Consider the following 13,666-nt stretch of genomic DNA (forward strand, 5'->3'; position numbering starts at 1 on the left):
GGCGACGCGCAATCACCCACCCACCGGCTCCGGGAAAAAGAATCGGCTGCTTCGAGCCGCCTCCCCAGCTGCCGGATTACACCGACTAGTATCGGACGCTTCCGCGTGCACAACTGCGAAGGGAGAACCTCCCGCCAGCAACGGACCCAGAAGACTGCCGGCGGACGTGCGGAACGCACAGCCGGGAATCTATCGCGTCAGAAAGAACCTGAGGCTGTCACCCGATCGCGTGGGTAAGCGCCGGAGAGGCCCCCCCCACCTCCTCGGAGGGGGCCAACGCAAGGCGGAATCCGGCTCCTATGCTGTGGACGCGGGTGCTCCGCTCCTCGTAGAGCGCCCGCACGTCCTCCCCGGCGGCCGCGCCGCGGACAATCATATGCTGGTAAGGAGAGGGGAGGGAACGAGAGCTGATCCTGGCGGGTGGCAGTGAACCATCGCCCCTCCTCACATAGGCCGCAGGAATCCCATCGCCAAGAGACACGTGGAGAGCTCTGCACGGAAGCGAAGAAACGAAACAACCCGGGTGCACAGAGCCGCGGGGAGCACTCCAACAGCTCCTACGCCAACTCCTGCCCATATCGCCGGCGTCCCTGGGGACGCGTGATGGAACCCGATCATCCTGTGTGACATTGCCCAGACATACACGAACAAAGACCACGCTCCCAGCCCCAAAAACTTAGTAATCTAGCGCGTACTGCCAGCAAGCAGCGACAAAAAATTCCAAGAGATTTTGCCTTTACACCAGAAGGCCTTCAATAAAACAACCACGCCATTGCTGCGAGGCTCTAAGAGACGGCTACCCCTGTGCCTCCTCAGCTTGGACAGCACTGTTTTTCCCACAACGATAAATGCAACTATGGGAAACTAAGCACAACTGTCCTCCCTGTGCACACTCATAGGACTCCCATTCACCACTGTGAGATTGTCCTTGACATGCACTCAGGAACTGTAAACGTCCCTACTGCATAGAGTCGAAAGACTGGACCGACCATACCGGAATCTCCCTCCCTTTCGGCAATACTTGCCCCCTTGTCCTACAGCGAGCCCCCCCTTCCAGGCGAATCTTGGACCTGCACAGCCACTTCACCAAAATACCGGCAATGGGGAAAGATAAGCCCAGAAAGACCATCACGCAAAGCAGGATTGAACAATATGCAACTACACCAATGCCTCGCTCCCCAGAGAGACCACTACAACAAGACCCGGATAGCATGGAAGAGAATATCTCCCTCAGAGACATTATGAGTGCTATTGCCGGCTCTAGAACTTCCATGGAGAAAAAGATGGACAGCATAGGTGCAGAAGTATCCTTGCTAAGACACGACCTCCAGAAGCTAACGTCACGCACCGGGGAGGCAGAGATGCGGATCTCCGAAACTGAAGACAACCTCCGCGGAGTCAACCGTCAAATGGCTGGCATGATGGCAAGAATAAAACTCCTGGAAGCAAGAGCAGATGACACTGAGGGCAGATCGAGGCGCAACAATGTGCGTATTCTCGGCCTTCCAGAAAAGACAGAGGGAGACTGTATGGAGCTTTTCCTGGAGGGCTGGCTCGCGGACATATATAACGTACAGTCTTTCTCCAAGTTCTTTTCCATTGAGCGTGCCCATCGTATTCCCGCCGGCAAGATCACACCAGGAGCACCGCCTCGTACAATTATAGCAAGGTTCCTAAACTATAGAGACAGAGATGCAGTGCTGCAGCTGGCGAGGTCTAAGGGAACTATCACGTACAACGGATCAAGAATTGCCTTTTTCCCAGATTTCACCAGGGAAGTTCAGAAAGGGCGCCAATCCTTTGACCCCCTCAAAAAACGCCTCCAAGCAATGGGAGTTAAATATGGGCTCGTATTCCCCGCCCAACTTAAGATTTTTCACAAAAATACAACAGTACACTTCACGGATCCGAGGAAGTCATGGAGATGGGCTGAGGAGCATATAGATGGCGACTGGAGTGCCGACGAGAGACGGAGAGGAGAACGGAATAGGCCTCGCCCTGAGCGACCACCTGAACATGCACCGCAACAACAACAGCAGATACGAATCCCACAACAGATGGCGGATTAGCAAACATCGCCGAGATCCTGGACGTCCACTTCGCCACAAATATACCGCAAGATGCTACATCGCACACTGCAAGGGTGCTGACGACGGCAACCCCGGCTGGCGGCCACCCGCGCGGCGGTCCCCCCCCCCACCGGGCATAAAGTAAACTCGGAGCGCCCATAGCGGAGCCCCACTGCCCTGCCCAGTGTTGTTCTCAGTGTCAGCACCTGGCACACTTGCGCTCTGGACTCGGACTGTCACAGGGCAGTTTGATGTAGTCTACAGTTAGGTTGTTCAAAAGTTAAACAATGGGTCGACAGATGCTTCAGTTGTGGGTGGAGTATGGGGAGGGGGGAGTTGGATTTATTATATGTATTCAATGTTCAGCATACAGGGGCAGGAGGAGTACGATATGTAGATTAGACGGAATGGATATGACGGGGATGCGACCGAGGAGTTCCACCTGTGTAAACAAATCCCAGAACAATAATGACAGCTGAGAACACTCCAAGCCAAAGAAAACTCAAACTCCTGGTATGGAATGTGAACGGATTAGGTAATAGTATCAAAAGACGCCTGGTCCTCCAGCATCTAAATAGATATTCCCCAGATATAGCCATGTTGACCGAAACGCACCTAGCCGGTAACATATGCAAATTCTTCCAAAGATCAAACTACCGCACTGCGGTACATGCTGGCTTCTCTATGGGCGCGAGAGGGGTCCTCATACTAATTCACAAGAAGCTTCCTTTGGCAATTACAAATATATTGCAAGACACAAGAGGCCGATATGTGCACATCCAAGCAACGCTATGGAACCAAACACTGGCACTCATGGCGGTATACTCACCGCCAGCTCTCCTTAATGACCTGCTAAACGAAATTACCCCTATCGTGGCAACGGGACTGGCAGACACAATGGTGATAGGGGGTGACTTCAACGAGGTCATGGATTATACCCTGGACCGCACACACCTGCGAACCAGGAACCCGGCCACCACGACGAGACTGGCCTCTTTCGTGTCAGCAATGGGCCTATGTGATGCGTGGAGAACCCTTCAGGCTCAAACGCGACAGTACTCCTTCCATTCGGGAGCCCATGCCTCGATGTCAAGGATAGATTACTTCTTCCTCCCACAACAATCTATCCACAAACTAAGCAGTGCATCCTTCCTCCCACGTGGAATCTCTGACCATTCCCCGCTCCTGCTTGAACTGGAATCAGCAAGACCACGACCGCCACCCTCATGGCGGTTGAACTCCTACTACCTAGGACTCCCAGAATTCCAGGAGATGATGGAAACAACCACCTCCGATTATTTCGAACTTAATGCAGAATCGGTGGATAATCCCATTACATTGTGGGAGGCGTATAAACCGGTCCTTCGCGGAGAAATTATATCATGGACATCCCATAAAAAAAAGAAGCACAGTGAAAAACTCATCGAGGCGGAGAGTGAGGTCCTATCCAAAGAGATGGAACATATAGCCAGTGACACCCCAGAGACGAATAGGGCCCTATTGTTGGCACGGAAAAAACTGCACAATCTGTCTCTGGACTGTGCCAGGAAAGCACACGCTGCAATGAAGGCACGGGTATATGAGACAGGTGACAAGGCAGGCAAAATGCTTGCGTGGCTCGAAAAGCGAGACGAAGGACAACAGAAGGTGAACCATATTAGAACGTTAGACGAAAACCTAGTTTACACTGATGTAGAGATTGCTGAACGCTTTGCCGAGTTCTATGAAGACCTATACAAACCCCCCACCATTGCCATAGATACTAATATACTAACCACTATTGCCCTCCCAACACTCAACACAAAGCAAATCTCCGCTTTAGACTCCAAAATCACCACTACTGAAATTTCAACCGCCATCGGGCAACTACAAGCAGGCAAGACCCCTGGCCCAAACGGATTTCCGGTAGACGTCTGGAAAAAGCTAAACCACCTCGATATACCCGCTCACCTCCTCAACGTGTTTGAATACTCCCTAACACATGGCGAGCTCCCAACAGATCTCCGCAAGGCCAGCATCATAGTAATTCCCAAAAAGGATAAGCCTCCTGAAGAATGCACCTCCTATCGGCCCATATCCCTCATTAATTGTGAAGCTAAAACACTAGCTAAAATATTAGCCAATAGATTACAAGTAGTCATTACATCTTTAATCCATCCGGACCAATGTGGCTTCATGCCCCAGAGGTCGACCAGAATGAACATTCGTAGACTGCATCTCGCATTAGAGAGAGCACCGGCCCTACAACAATCCCTGGCCCTGTTGGCCATAGACTTCGAAAAAGCATTCGATTCTGTTCACTGGGAGGCACTATGGGCCATAATGCGCAAGATGCAATTCGGGGAACCGTTCATACGTTGGGTACAACTCCTGTATAATAACCCACTGGCTGAAGTTAGAGTAAATGGGTGGCCGTCACGCATCATCCGATTGGGCAAAGGAACCAGACAAGGCTGCCCACTCTCGGCAATGCTATTTGCACTAATAATAGAACCATTAGCAGCCCTCCTGCGAGACTCCAATACGTGGACCGGCTTCAGATGGGGTCTAAACTGGGAATATAGAGTATCCCTCTATGCAGATGATCTCCTAATATACTTGGGTGACCCAGCGACCTCCTGCTCTGTGGTCACACAACTCCTAATAGATTATGGAACCTTCAGCGGACTCAAAGTAAATTGGTCTAAATCCGTGCTGTTCCCAGTTAAAGGGGTAGACTGTATACCGACATCCAGCTCCCCATATAAGGTTGAAACCAATCAATTCCGATACTTGGGTATTTTAATAACCAACGGGCTGGATAGCTATATAAAACAAAACTTACACCCAGTTATCAGAAGATATGAACAAGACGTAGTCCACTGGCAGGCGCTACCACTGACACTGCTAGGAAGGGCAGCACTCTTCAAGATGTTGACTCTACCCCGCCTCTTATACATTCTCCAGAACGCCCCCCTACATGTCCCCACTGCGGAATTCCACAGAATAGATACCACAACACGTATACTCCTCTGGGGTGGGAAACACCCGAGAATCGCCCTCTCAACTCTCCAGCGCTCGATATGGGAGGGGGGAATCGGACTCCCGAATATTCAGATCTATTACTGGGCAACTCAGATGGCGACAGTTAATGACATACTACACGGTGACCCGACCATCCCACACATAAGAGCAGAGCTAGCGGCGAGACACGGTATGTCCCCACTTGAAAGCCTCTACTCTAAAGTAACCCGCCCACCCGAATGCACGATAGCAGTACATACAGCCTTGGTATGGAAAGAAGCGCATAAACATTTAGGTTGGGACACCAAGATTACCCCAGTCCAACCCATATGGAACAATGCTAGGCTCCCAAACCTTGTCGATCTCCCAAAATGGCCAAATTGGGCTGCAGCTGAAATACAGACAATCCAACAGATAATCGTGAATGACCAACTAATACAGTTCCCTGAGCTCACTACCACATATGGCCTCCCAGAGACTGAACAATATCACTATGGGCAATTGCAGCACGCACTAGCTTCGCACAGGACCCAACTTGTGGACATGCCAGAATGCACGCCAATAGAAAGAAATATAGTCATTGACAGTGTGAGTAATAAAGTTACGTCTACCATGTACAATGTCATTTCTTCATTTGCCACAAAGGAACTGCTGAACCTGAAGGCAAAGTGGGAAAACGATGTTGGCCCTATATTACCTGAAGACTGGATTGAAATCCTGATGTACCCTAGAGAATGTGCAATCTCAGCAAGCATTAGATTAGTGCAACTCAAGATACTCCACAGGATATATTATCCTCGAATAGCTCTGTTCAATTGGGGCAGAACATCAGATCCCAACTGCCTACGATGCAAACAAGAAGAAGGTTCCTTCTATCATATCCTCTGGCAATGCGCACGCATACAGCGATTCCGGCACAAATGCAGCGCAAGACTCTCCAGGGCCATATGTCGCCCGATCCCAATGAAACCCAAACTCCTTCTATTGGGCATCGCTGACACGATAGAATTGGCTCGATTTGAAAAACTACTAGTATCAACAGCCACGGGAATTGCTAAGAGGAACATCGCACAATTGTGGGGCTCAGAAAACACCCCAAAATATGGTCACTGGATAACGGACGTGGAATCAGTCATCCTAATGGAACGCCGTGTCTACCAGGCCAGAGGCTGTCCGAGCAAAGCAGATAAGATCTGGGGAAAATGGGAAAAGACTATGTAACCCTGCTATAATGTCGTCAAATTGTATCATTGTGAAAGCATGTAAGACCTGTACCCGCTCATACTATCCTTCTAGAAGTCTTGAACAATACCAGGATGCACAAACTGCCAGCTATCTTACCGTCCAATGTATCTACACTACTGATATCTCTGCGATTGTTTATACCTGAAATACTTAACCGTGCTACTCTGTCACCTGTATGCGAAGTCTTATAATTGAGGTTTGATATGTTGTTGTTTCATTGCATAAAATACAATAAAATGTGTTATCAAAAAAAAAAGTTACTTGACCTAGCAAATTACTGGACCCTTGCCTTCCGCTGCGACGACTCCTCACCTGTATTACCTGAATGCTGTACTGACTCCATTTTTGTAATGCACCTGTAATATTTACTGTATTCAAATTTATTTGTATTTTGATGCCTATGGAACTTTGTAACTTGTAAGCCTAAAGCATTCTTATCTCCGCGCCCTAATACCTTTGGGTCTGGTGCACACTACAAATAAAGAAACAAACAAACAAACATAAAGAAGTGGGAGAATCAAAGACAAATGATGGCCAATCTAACCGATAAACCTGTCAAAATATGAAAATATCGGTCCAGCGACCCAATAATGTATTTGAATTCTAAATGCAAATTAAATGAAATCCAAAACATGGATACAATGGGTATAATCTAACCGAGACGTCCATTACAAGCTAGAAAAATCGTTTTTTAGCAACCGGATAATGTATCACAATTTCAAATGCATATTAAATGAAATCTAAAACATGGACATAATATCGGATTGTGTTCATTTTCCAGAGAATCCGTCCAAACGGAGAGCGGCAAAGCACAGAATCAAATAGCTGCGGCGTAAAGAGAATTATTAATAAAAGGTTAGTACCCTATCAAAATTAAGAGAATACAATATGAAAATGTAGAAATCAAAGTTTTGCATCTCACATAGGATAGTAAAAACGTAACGTTACTTATCCAGCAGATCACATTGATGGAAAATTCTGCACAATCAAGACAGAGGCAGCCCAGGTCCTCGTGCTCCAAAATTCAGGTTAGTGCCCACTACAGCAGAAAAACAACTCCGAAAACTTGCACAATGTAATTCTTCTGTTTTTATGTGGTTTTTAATACAATAATGTGCATCTGTTTGCATTGTAGCATCGAGACACAGACAACAGTAATGGGGTTTTCGATTAAGTCATGATGTTAAGAAACAACTTTGTTGTGAAGAAGGTCTATTAAATGATTGTCAGTAACGCCTAAAAGACACAAGGGCCGAAACATATGTAGACCATCCTCGATGCCATACTTAAGAGCCTGAACCATCTTGGAGGCCAGACTTAAAGAGCCTCTCATAAAACCCAATTAATACGACTTTAGCAGGTTTTGGTCCTCTGGTGTCACTATCCGTAAATAACAAGTGTTTTGAAAAATAAGGCCTAGGCCTATTTTTCGTTCTGTATGACTAACTAGAAAATATTGTATATGTTGTACAAGAATGAAAATCACGTACTAACCCCCCTCACAAATATATATTTGATGTATGTGAAAAACTAAAAGTGAAATTGCTTTCTTCTGTTTTTGCTATCCATGATCAAAGAAACTGTTTTTTTTACCAAAAATGTTCTTGTTTTTATAATTGAATAAATAATTTTGTGGAATACAAGTGCTAGTTGTAATAAGGTGGTATAATTATACACAGCATTAAGGTGTTGGCCTATACTCAAAATGTGGATTTAAGGGAGAGGTAACCAGTTCACTCTTTTGTTGTACATACCTTGGAAATCTTCTCACAATTGTACTGGTCCCCTGAGAACAAAAAATAGAGAAGTACTCAATTACAGACCGCTGCTACACAGTTAATACTTGTTTGCAGAATAGGCTGTGTGCTTACATACTACTGAATAACCTTTCTATAATAGTGCAGTACCTTCAGCCTTGGACATTTGGAACTTTGTTTGAATTGTTCCTGATATGTGTTCATGTAAGCTTGATCTGAATTTGAGACAATGGCATATGTAATCATATGCCAGAGACTGTGCACCCAACAGAGATGGTCTGAAGGGGTTTCTTTACATACTTTTGGAACCAATGCTTGCAATGGCCATGTAAGCTGCATACACCCTTTTATGTACAATTAGCCTAAAAAAGAGTCTTCTTACACCTGCTGTGATCCTGCTAACCCTGGGCAGCCAAACTGTTACCCTTCAGATGTTAGGACCCTGCAGAGTGCTTTTCAATCAATGTGAAGTGGAATAGGACTTGGTCTTGTTACAAGATTGTTATCAGAGATAGGTTAGCTCATATCTATGTATATATTAGTGATGTAATAATGCTATGAATTGTCACAATTTATATACTTTACATATTATGTGATGGTTTTAACTTTTTTTAATTGAAGATGTTTTGTATTGAAATTAAGTGATGTGCTTTTTTAATGAATTAATAATGCATTGAATATGATTTTTTGGCTTTTAATAAGGAATTCCCATGTATCGGTAACAGTCGGGAGTGTTTAGATATTTTTAGGTCAAAAAAGATCCAAAAGTGGATGAATCTTTAACAAGAAATATATATGTTGAAATGTAAACATAGCCTACCACACATTTTTTGTTGTTAGATTTTAGGACCTGCAACTCCCATGATCCCTCACCACTGAGAATGCTGCTTTGGCTGATGGAATTTGATTGCCAAATCATCTAGAGGTTGACAGAGTGGCTACCTCGGCACTAATCAGAGTCTCTGTGCTCAATGAAAGCTACTTCTCTGGAAAAACTGCCCGGGCATTAAGTCATTCTTTGACAACATACGTTCAATTTTCATTTGCAGATAGGTTGTGTGTACGGTAACACAAAAGTTGATAAAGTGAATTGTGTGGGAAAGTCTTTGCTTACTAATGACTGTCATCGCAGTGGTAACTACTCCCACATAATCTCCTTCTAGCCCCACTTATACTCTCTTCTGTAAGGGGCATACCATCATAATGCTCACAGATGGCCTCAGAATAGGTGAGGAGCAGATTGCATACTATAGCCACAAAGATTCAGGATCTGACACTAGTTAGTAGTGGAGCTAGCGGCATAGAGCGGCGGGCAAACCCTAATGGGGAACCACTCATATATCCTGGTGCACCCCCTTGCTTCTCTCATGGCCAGATATTACTCTGAGTAGGTGTCAGTCTGTCAGGTGAATGGTGGAGCGGGAGCACTGCTTAGCATCTCCAATGCCAGAAACACTGCTTGACACATCATACTCAAAACTTAACTTCCATGTTATGTTATAAACTGCAAAAAGCATGGTGAGCGTGGAAATGCAGAGCCTCAGAGTGCGTGGAAAGGTAAGTGCCAACAAAAAAGTGTTTGTGTGCATGCTGCAATTGCAATGTATGATTTGTGTATGTTGCAATAAGTCTGTCTGTGTCCGTGTATGTAAGTGATTTTGTGTATGTGTGAAATACGTGCATGTGTGTTCATGGTGGTGAGAGGGGCCATACTGGCAACGTGAATGTGGCATTCCGCCATAGAATAAATGCACTGCACAGGAAGCATTAAACATGATTTCATGGGGCAAAGGTGGCCCAGATTCGACTCAATGAGCACAGAAAATATTCATACGATGGCATTCTGACATTTATATTGGGCACAACCAGCATTTAAGTGTGTTCTTGTGTTTTTATAGTGGCAATCTGTATGTATCGTTCATAGACAGCAGAACCATCATTTACAGTGGTAATACTGGAACATTTAGGTAGCAGCCAGCAAGAAAGAGTGTTTGTACACCAGCAATTCTGGTGTTTATTGTGAACAGCTAGCACAAAGATGGTTTACTGTGGCAATGTTGGCTCATTTCGAGCATAGCTAGCATGAAACGGTGTTGTTACAGTGGCATACTGACATTTATTGAGCACAACCAGCATGATGACACTGATTAACAGTGGTAATAAAGGTATTTATTGGTTGTAGCCAGCATGAAGGCACTAGCAGATCAAAGAGATATCGGTGGCAATGCTGGACTTTTTTGTGGGTACAGAATCATGAAGGTTTCACTGTGACCATGCAGGTATATATTGTGGGTACAGTGATCATGTTTAGTGTCATAGTGGCACCATTGTCTTAGATTGTGGGCATTGGCATCATTAAAATTAGTTGTGAATGCTCCAGTGTGCTGTAGGCGATCTGACATCGACCACATCTATTTCAAGTGTAACCCTACAGAAACTATTGTAAATTGTATGGCTTTGCACCCAATATTTCTCGAACATTTTCCTCTAAAATGCACCAGTTTAACCCTTTCTTTCAAAACATTTCTCAGGCGAGAGCCCTATCCTGCAAATCCTTCTAGGATGATCCTAGCTCCCTCCCTCACTATACTTGGTCGCTCACACTAGATTTGGGTGGAATATTCAAAGCAACTCCACTGAAAAAAATAACAAGCTACCACAGACATTGGGCCTCATTACAGGGTTGTTGGTCCGGTATCAACGGTACCGGTATGCTTGCCAGTACTGTTGTTACCGGACCGGCAAACTCCGAGTTGTGCCGTGGGTGCATTTCATTCCGCCAGGTCTGCCCTGGAGGAATGAAAGGCACCCGCGAGCACAGCATGCCTTTAGCACCGGCACCGTAATAAACAGTGCCGGTGCTACATGTATCCCCATTCCCATTGAGCCCTATGGGGCTGAAATGGGAATGGGGATCTACCGGCACCTGAGAAAGGGCAATTACCAGGTCCGGCGGTGTTAGAATATTCGCCCATTCGCGGGTGCCGTACTTTCATGCCGGTATGAAGGTAGTCTTGCCGCTCTTACCGGCAAAGCTACCTCCAACCTCGTAATGAGGCCCCTTGAATCATTTAGGCTGGAGGTGCCTCCTGAGGAGCCCCTCCGTCCCTTGACTCCAAAAGCTGTTCAACCACTGGCTCATAGAAAATGAATGTATTAAAAAATACATAAGTGAAACAGCTCTATGAGCGGTGACATCCCCCATGTGCTGTAAAGTTCCTTCTAATCCCTGGCCAGTCACCCACCAGTGTAACGCACACTTTGACTCCTAACTTTTCCACCTACATTGACAGATGGTCCGCACTACTCCCACCATGCCAAAGCCTGCATCTTTCCCACTCCTTCTCTCTTTTAACAATTCTCACTCGTTTAACCGAATCGTTTTTAACTGTGCTGAAACTAGGTTTGTGAAAAGGCCTCTGGTGCTTCTTGAAGCTCGATCTGGTTTCTAAAAGTATGCTAAATCAAAATAAAACCTGCCTCTATGAGCTGCTAAATTGCCAAAAGATATGTGTAACTGCACGCATGGGCTATAAATTGATGCCCAGAAGCCATGAAGTTTCTCTCATGAGCTACACAATTATCCCCATACACTGTGATGTTGTTGCAGCGAGTTTCCAATGTGGACACATGAAATTGCATTCTGTTAGGGAGAATTCTCTGTTTAGGCTGAATTTCCCTACCTAGTGAGTCCCCCAGCAGCTTTGCTGGATTTCTGGAGTTTATTTTTTTTTCTCCTGCCAAGAGTGAGACTCTTTTACCCTCACTCTTGGACATGTTGAACTGTGTTATCTTGGTTAAACCTTGTGTTGAATGGGCTATGGGGTCTTTTACTCCATAGGGCCTCATGTATTTTTGTGATGTGGGTTACACAGCACCCTCTGTGCCGTGACCCAGGAGTGTCCTAGGGACTCCCCAACATAGACTCCATACCCTGGGACTGACTACTGTCTCCCAGGGCATGTAAAGTCACCAAAGACTTTGCTAGTCTTGAATCCTGAACAGAACCAGTACAAACCATCATATTGTGGACGTACTGGCTGGGGCAATTCGATTGCCCCAGGGTCTGTTAGTCGAGGGGGCACGTCTCCGTCCCCCCTGATCGAGTTTTGGCTGGTGGCAGTGGAAACTACTTTTTATATTCGACCGCGAATATTTCCCTATGGGATTTCCCATTGTTTTAGGCTAACACATTTAATTATTTATTTACGGTAGCCTTAAACATCCCGCCGGTTTATATATTTCTTTTTATAACTCCGGTTGGGACTTTTTGCCAAAACTTGATTCTAAAATGGCGTTGGTGTTCGCCTCTGTAACTCTGACCCAAAGTGGAGCCCTTTGTTCCACTTTTGGCGGGCTTCTCCACAGAAGCCCTCCAAAGTGGTGCCACTCTGTCTGGGGTACTTAGGAGGGGTGGAGGGGGATTTAGGCACCCTGGACTGAGTTACCTTGGTAACTCAAGTCGCACTCCGTCCTGATTGGCCCAAGTGGTGAGCCGCCCGGCTCACCACTTAGCATGTTTGAGTGACAGCTAGGCTGGGTGAATGGGGGCTTGCTGCATAAAAGCAGGGCTTTGGGGACTGGGACTTCAGAAGTCGCCACAGGACCAAGAATCCGACGAGGGAAGAGCTGAGCCGACCTGCTTCGACGACACCACCCGGTGGAGCCCTGCTGAACCGTCTCACCACTTTTTCCCGACGACCGAGGAGAACTCTTAACGGAGTGGCTCCTTCCCTTAACTGGTGGGGACAACCAGTTTTCGCCTTCTTTCCGTTCTTTGAGGTATCTCGTGGCCGCCTTGCCTGTGCCAAGCACCCCGGCAACCGGAATACCACACTTTACCCCCCTACCGCGAAAGTCGGTACCAACCCTTTAACCGGAGGACTCCGCGGCTGGTTTCTTCCCGGGCAGTGCAACGACCCTCCTCTTCTGCTCTTCAGCGAGAACTTCTTCTCCCCTGACCGACGTCGAGCCCTGCTGCCACTGCCTGGAACAACTGCCACCGCTGGAGGATCCTTTCCGCTTAAGGTACTGTGTTCCGCCTGGCTTCCCTTGCCACCGACTGTACGGGGTAGATTTAGTCCCCGGCTTTCGAACCTGGGAGTGCCTGGGACACTTTGGCTAAACTTTCTGAGCCACTCTAAAACTCTTTTTGACTCTTTGCAAGACTTGAATCTCTAACTAACAGTGTGATCTTGGGCACCTTTTCGCTCCGGCTACTCTAAGAGTGGGCCCTGCCTAGTGACTTTTGCTCACCTGTGACTTTGTGCTTCTTTAAGCCTATTGCAAGTGTTCTGGACCTTAGAGTGGTGTGTTTAACCTATTTCTGCTTTTTCTCTCCCTTTCTTGGAAACTACTAGAGTGTCATCTAACGTTAAGCACTCACCTCTGTTTTAATTAAGTGGTGTTAACCTAGAGTTGTCTAGATAGGAGAAAGGATTGAATTTACTTTCATTATAACTGTGTTGAAGTGTTTTTACCATATTCGTTGCTAGAGTGTTTTTACTTATGTGTGTTTTTAAATAAATAACAATATTCTTTTGAAACCAAGCTCTGGTCAGTGTTTGCTTGTGCTATTGTGTTTTGGTACAT

General features: G+C 46.3%; 1 protein-coding gene across 8 annotated transcripts in view; it reads right to left on the bottom strand.

Annotated features, from left to right (window-relative positions):
• ELF1 (E74 like ETS transcription factor 1) overlaps positions 1-13,666 on the bottom strand; it is a 917,745-nt gene that overhangs the window by 313,917 nt on the left and 590,162 nt on the right. The window contains exon 4 of one of the 8 annotated variants that reach the window (XM_069639220.1): positions 8,072-8,103. The exons of the other annotated variants lie outside the window; for them this stretch is intronic. The gene's annotated coding sequence lies outside the window, so the exon portion shown is untranslated. The remainder of the gene's footprint in view (positions 1-8,071; positions 8,104-13,666) is intronic. 8 annotated transcript variants of the gene reach the window in all.

The sequence above is a fragment of the Ambystoma mexicanum genome, chromosome 7q (genome assembly GCF_040938575.1).
Source record: "Ambystoma mexicanum isolate Mex_15411 chromosome 7q, UKY_AmexF1_1, whole genome shotgun sequence".
Classification (NCBI taxonomy): Eukaryota; Metazoa; Chordata; class Amphibia; order Caudata; family Ambystomatidae; genus Ambystoma; species Ambystoma mexicanum.